Source organism: Triplophysa dalaica, chromosome 4 (genome assembly GCF_015846415.1).
Source record: "Triplophysa dalaica isolate WHDGS20190420 chromosome 4, ASM1584641v1, whole genome shotgun sequence".
In the NCBI taxonomy this organism is placed as follows: domain Eukaryota; kingdom Metazoa; phylum Chordata; class Actinopteri; order Cypriniformes; family Nemacheilidae; genus Triplophysa; species Triplophysa dalaica.
Window position 1 is genome coordinate 5492895 of NC_079545.1, and position 6965 is coordinate 5499859.

The 6965-nt window shown below is 35.8% G+C and overlaps 1 long non-coding RNA gene across 1 annotated transcript; it reads left to right on the forward strand.

The window, feature by feature from the left end:
• The first annotated feature begins 3504 nt into the window (after window positions 1-3504).
• On the forward strand, window positions 3505-6155 carry LOC130419505 (uncharacterized). The gene is made up of 2 exons (XR_008906508.1): window positions 3505-3625; window positions 4425-6155. It is a non-coding gene; the product is annotated as an uncharacterized LOC130419505 (long non-coding RNA).
• The last annotated feature ends 810 nt before the right edge of the window (window positions 6156-6965 follow it).

Sequence of the window (6965 nt, forward strand, 5' to 3'; positions counted from 1 at the left end):
TATATAGGAGGCGGATCACATGAGCCTCATATTTGATACCTCATTGGCTGACTAAGCCTCACATTGCTGCTCATTTGCATAAGGTCAATTTCGGGTGTGTCCAAAACTCAAAAAGGCTTTCAGAGGGAGTACACAGAGATAGAAACACAAAGCAGGGAATGTTCGCATAAAATTCTGCCAACCTTTACCTATCATGTTGTGCGCAGTTAGGCGAAAATAAAATAAATTTGTATTAATTGAATAATATTTTCTTAATAATATTTTTTACCTTATGATTCTGAATAAAACATTCCAGCTATTAGTGGCAATAAATATTTGGTACACTTAAGAAGCCTGCATTTTAATGTTTTATTTGAAAGAATTTTCAGACTGCAGAAAGTTAGGTGTACAATAGGGTGAAAAACATTGTACAATACTATTGTGTACTCTCTAATGGTTAAAAAAAGTTTGCTTTATTTCTATCTCAGTCTCTATTCCCAAAAGATAAGTGACATGGTCTCTTTCAGTTAGTTGTTCACTGAGTCATTCGAGACATTCAATCATTATGTAACACGACATGTGCTAAAGTGCTTGTTTTTGATAAAATGTTTGACTCACAGTAACAATAAGCATTACGTTTTCTTTTAACTTGTTGATTTGAACGTTATTACTAACAGCTGTTTGTAAAATAGTCACACCCAAACCTGGGAAACATAGAGAAAAGATTGACAAAGTGTGGAATGCGATTCATTCACTTGAATGTTTGATCATGAAGTCTGTGATAAGCTGATGTCAGTCTTTTAAGGTCACGGCCACATGATTTAAATCAAATACCACAACAGTTTCCACAGAATCACATGACTGGATGGTGACTTTTGTTGAACATGAACTAAGGATGTTAAAAGTGCTCATATTTAGATTAGAGGTTTATATATAAATATTCAAATTGAAGGTCCACTGTATGAAATCTAGCGGCATCTAGAGGTGAGGTTGGGAATTGCAATCAATGGCTCACTTCACCCCTCCCTTTCGAAGCACTACGACGGCTGAATCAGGACTAAGATGTTGTTACATATTCGCTTCTTTGCTGTAGTAGATAACGTATTTACGATATGCACTGTAGAGCAGTTTGTCCGTTTAGGGCTACTGTAGAAACAATTCCATGCAAGGGGACCCACGGTGTATAGATACATAGCTCATTTCCTCATTCTAAGGTAATGAAAACATGACGCTCATTATGTAATGTCTTTACTCCTCAGAAGACATGTAGTATTATGTAATGTATTGCATTTCTGTGAATAGATCCTAAAAAAATTACACAAAGCAAGGTTAAGAGTGATTGATACCTTAAATCCCTTAAAATGATGTTAACTGCATGGGGACAAAAGTGCTTTTATTGGAGGAAGGACCTAACCATATTTAAATACCAGAATAGCATTGTTACTTGGGAATTGACACAGTAAGCAACCACAGCAGATAAATTGCATATAAATATTCTACACTACAAAGGTAGGCACCGAATGCATTGAATCTTCTTTTCTCACATAATTATCGGTTTTGTTTTGATTTTCCACATTTCTCTCTTGTTTTCTTCTATGAGGACCATTAAATACAGACACACCATGAAGTGATGGAGGAAGCTTTTCATCATTCAATTGTTTTGTTCAGCCACTATTAGTCTTTTGTGACTCATGTTTGCATATGCTGTTACTAGGCTACCTCCGAGTTATGTGGCTCTCAAACCTATTTATCCTCTGAAAACAGAACGTAATCATGCACAGCCTGCCTGTCACTTGGTTATAAAACTTTATATTTCAGTAATCTATAGGTGGGAAATGTAAAGAGTAAAAAATAATCTAGATTTTGTGTGCTTTGTGTGTGTTAATGTGTGCATGAGTAGATGTTGATTCAGTTTAGTTGTCATCCCTTAAAAATCCATTTCAGATCTACCTTAAAACTCCTTCTGCAATCCAAACAATCAGCAATGGTCCCATTCTCTGGGCTCAAGAAGAATGTGTCATAACCAGTATGTTCTGCACTGGATTTGAGGTCTATCAGCTTCTTACATCATTCCATGAGAACATAACAACATGCATATAAATTGTGACCAAACAGGAAAGACATTTTATGAAAGAGGAAATTGTATGCATGTTTAGCTATAGTTTCTTTTAAATGACACGGTTGTGTGGAAAGTTGACTTCCTTTTAAGAATAGGGTTCAAATTTGCCAGCGTTTGTGGGATGCAGAGTTCCAGTTGAACCAGCAAAATAACCAAATGGTTTTAAGAGTGAGATCAAATATGTATTTCTTTGTTTCAACTGAAGCAGACAAGAGGCTCTTTTGAACATGGATTTCTTTAAAACCTGATCAAGTTCTGTGTCTCAAAATCCATTTTATTTAAATACACTTTTTCCCTTTAACAAATGTTACTAAATGTGTCGTTTTAGAACGTCAAATACCATGTTTTCACAAACTTGTGCAGTCCAGGTTTATTAAATTGGGACAAAGTAAAAATGAATAAATTCTGAATCAGATTGTTTGGCTGGTAATTATATTGTCATGAAAATTGCATTAAATAAAAAAGAAAGAAAGGAAGCAAAAAATAATTTTCACAAGTGACTTTGGAATCCCATTGTACAGTATACAATTAAATCTTCGTCAGTTCGTGGAATGATTTTTTACTAAGACCACTCAAATGTATACGCAAGTAAGATGGGCGTACCTGTAAGTACAATTGCTTTGGAACCTGATGTTCCAAATATGGTAAGAGGCGTTACGTTTCCGTCACACGCTTTCCGTATTCCACCAATCCTTACGCACTGGTGTACTGGCCACTCATAGCACACCTTGCTTTTCAGAGCGATGAGCTTTGGAAAAAATCTGCGCGTTTCCGAGAGGCGGGGCAAATATGACATACAAACATGCACGGTATGTGGAAAATACAGCGTTTATGAACCTTAAATCCTGTATACACATTGCATAACATCTAAAACAAACCATAATATTTGTTTTAGCCGTGTCAAACGAATCCTTTGAAAATAAAGTGCTTCCGCACCTTATTATGTCATGTCAACATCTCCACGCAATGTCTGAGAACTCTGGCATTTGATGACGCTAGAATAGCTTTGAATTGTCTCTCTCAATATAATTGCCATGCACTTCAATAAAATACACCCTAAACTCAGCCGTATATGTGGCAATGCTTAAAATGAGTTTTTCTTCAACTCTGTTAATGTGTAACTGGGGTAAACAATTCATAGGAACAAACTCTAGATGGGAGGTGTAGTCTGGTACTTTTGAAATGTTTGATGAAATAAGTAGCCTATCATGCTATAGTTTTCTTCTGCGTGTAAGTATCTTTCGAAAGTATCTTTTTAATAAAGTATTGTTCTATAATAACAGAGATTACCTGAACTGACTCTTATGTCCTACCCCCACACACTTGAATTCCCAAGGGTGGGGTTACATACACATTGAGTGGCATGTTTAAATAAGACTCACGGTCGATCGGCTCCTCCCTCTTACCAGGAGGCTCAGGGCTATGTCACCTTCTTTCAGATAGACGGAAGAAGATACTCACAAGAGGCAACAGTGTGAGGCTCTTTCAGGACTAAAAGCAGAAAAAAACACCTCTGGGCCCCTACCGGTAAGCGTTTTATTTGTATTACAGCCTCAATGGCATAAGAGAAAATTCGCTGTGTGTATGTAGTCCTGGTAAACTTACATTGTGGGGAGCAATGTCCCTTGTAGCTTGACTTTGTGGGGACATTTTTGTTCCACATGAGGTTAACAGCTTATAAATCATACTAAATAGTTTTTTTTACGTTACAGAATCGTCAAATCTTTGTTTGAAGGTTGTGTTTAGGGCTGGGATTAGAAAAAAGTTATGTGTTTATATATGGAATGGCCCCAAAATACAGAAACCCAAAGTGTGTGTGTGTGCTTCAACAATTTTTAAGTATTTTGATTGGGAAAAAACGAACTAAAAATAGATGACAAGAGACATTTCGTGTATGTTAAAACATAACAACGTTTTAAAAGTTGCTTAAAAACAATACAATAAAAAATGAGGAGTTCAAATATTAGGTTTTCTTTATGTTATCATGTTTTTATTGTGTTAGCTGTATTTTTTTGTGGTTATTGTTACTTAATCAAAACAACCCAACAGCAGTTGAGTGATATAACTTGGAATGCACAAAAACCATGATTTTTGAAAAAACAATGCTATTTGTTTTTGTAAATGAACTCTTCAAATGTAGGTTGAGTCGGCAGTACATGTTATAGCTTAAAAAAGGAGCAGATGTGTCTTCGTTTAACTGTCAGTGTACTTTACATAATTTTACTCTTCCATGTTTTAGAAATAAGTAATAAATGTAAAATAATGTATTGTATAATGCCTTATCAAGCCATCGCTCCATTACATATTTGTTTCCTTTTCTTTCTAGGGATATTCAAGATTTTTTTTAGGAAATTCAGTAATATTCCAAATCCACTGACTGAAACCAGAGCTTTAAACTCATTCAATAGCTGGTGGAAGCCTCTTCATTTTTGACTTTTCACCTAAACTTAACACCATGAACATCTCTCTTGAAAACCCTTATGGAGACGTCGCCATCCCCCGTGCCAAGCTGCGGGGTGACTCCAGCACCATCATCATAAATCCCATGGCCTTAGAGAGCTCCTATAACCGTACCTCTGCCACGAACCCTTACAGCAGCTTTAAAACGGCAGGAGAGAACAACCCCTCAAACGTGCCGGTGTACGGGGAGGTCAAGAACGGGAGCCAGAACCCTCCTCCTTACAGCATCCAGACAGGTTACACCGTGAGGGATGATACAGAGCAGGTAGGACGCTGCTACGCTTGTTGCTGCCGCTGTCGAATGAAGAAATGAGACGTGCTTCCCGGTGCAAAGAATTATGGGTTTACAAAACGGAGGGAACAGGATGAGGAGGAATTTGTCTAGAACTCCCAAACCCTGTCAAACTGTGTTGTTGTGAAGCTAAACATCACAGTGCTTAAATGACCAGACTGCTACTGTAAGGATTGCACAAAAAGAATGAAACCTTTAACGGTAATTTTGGATTAATTTGTCAAAGATTGCTTTTGTTAAATTGACACAGTTCAATTCATTTCTGCATTTCTTTTGTTGATCCACCTAACAAGCCGTTCCTTTGTGCACCGATAAGTTTTACAATGACACCGCTCTATATGATTGTGACAATTTGGCCTACCTGAGATTGTTTTTTATATTATATCTCGATGGGCTCGTTCAAGTTTCTATTGATCAAAGTGATCAGGACTGTGGAACACAACCCACAACACTGTGTGATGCAGGACTGTGAAACTGGAAACCACATTGTTTTACAAAGACCACAAAGGGACACTTTCAACTTTTCCAGAAGAATGACTTGTGCCATTCAAGTTTCTACGTAACAAGCTTTTCTGGTTGTTCTTAACAAACAGCTGATACCCAGGAACCTGGACCGTTATTGCTTCGACAAAATAAAAAACATAAATGCAACTTTACTGGATCTTTACATAAAATAACATATTTATAGTGTGGATTGATGATTAATACACAATTAATGATAAGCAATATTTTGCAGGATTGCTCATACGCAGTTTTGCGAACCTGAGATTGAAAAGTGAATTGGTTTAAACCTCTAGATGTTAGGCATGAGTAATGTTTGGTTTTAAAATGATGTATGTTCTTTATCACAATGTCCTTGAATTAAGTAGTCCTACGCCTAGTTTCCATCAAGGTGACTCAGTGACGACAAATTCTTTCAACTTGAGTAGGTGATGACAAGCTTTGATACAGCAGAACCGGTTTGGGATACTTTGATAGAGCTCAAAGTATTTCCTGGAATAAAACACAACAAGGCTAACTGAGGCTAGACCAACCGGTTTAATGATGTAAAGAAACTCGTGTCACATGGAAAAGTGCAGTCCCGCAGAACTGAAGAAAACTATGTGCAGTATTTACATAAAAAATGTATGTAATGAAGGTTTCTTGTGACGTCACTTTGTTTGCTAGGAATTAAAAGCAAAGGAAGAGAGGTTAAAACAAGTAATGTATTATTGGTTTTCCTGAAAAAGAGGACCAATTCAGTGTAAAATAATAACTCTTGAATATAAATGAAATGGATTGAATAAAATGTTGGAAAATTGATAATGATTGCATTATTTGTAGACATACACTTTGAGAATTCTCACTTTTTCATACAAGTAAAATGAAAATTTAAGCATAATCACTTGTTTTAAAAGCTTGTAGGAAGCTTACAAAAACATCTAAGGATGCTGAATTTTTACTAACTTACCTAACTTGATGAATTTTTAAGTAGTTAGTTTAATAACACTACATCAAATCAAAATCAGCATGATCCAAATTCAAGAAATATTTTAAATGTTGTAATATTTATATACTTAATAACTGAATTGCATTTCGTTCTATCCTAATGTATCATCTTTTATCTTTTATCACTGACCACTGAGACATTTCTTAAAATATCTTCTTTTGCATTCCACAGTAGAGAGAGTCATACAGGTGTTGACTTGAACAGCATGAAAGAATGGATGTGTCCAGGTTTTCTTTTTTTATATTAACTGTACTGCCAAAGCACCAACAGGGGGAGAGATTGTCAAACCTCACTTACCTGCAGCCCAGCATGAAGAAGCCTGCTACTGTAATACAGTTTTTAATTTATATGATTTAGCCTTTTAATGTTATGAAACGTAATATTATGGTATTAATAGATAGAATGGTACCATATTATTACAACATTCATAAAATTTATATGGTACTCCAAAAGAGATCTATTCAATATGTCCAAATAACTTTATGAAATTTAACTGATTTACAATTAGTAACTGATTTACTGATTTACATCAGTTTAACTATTTGTAGTAAAAACCACAGTAAGCACAAAACTGTTTTCGGGTTTTACAGTAGTCTGCCCATAATCATCATTTTTGAAAACATTTT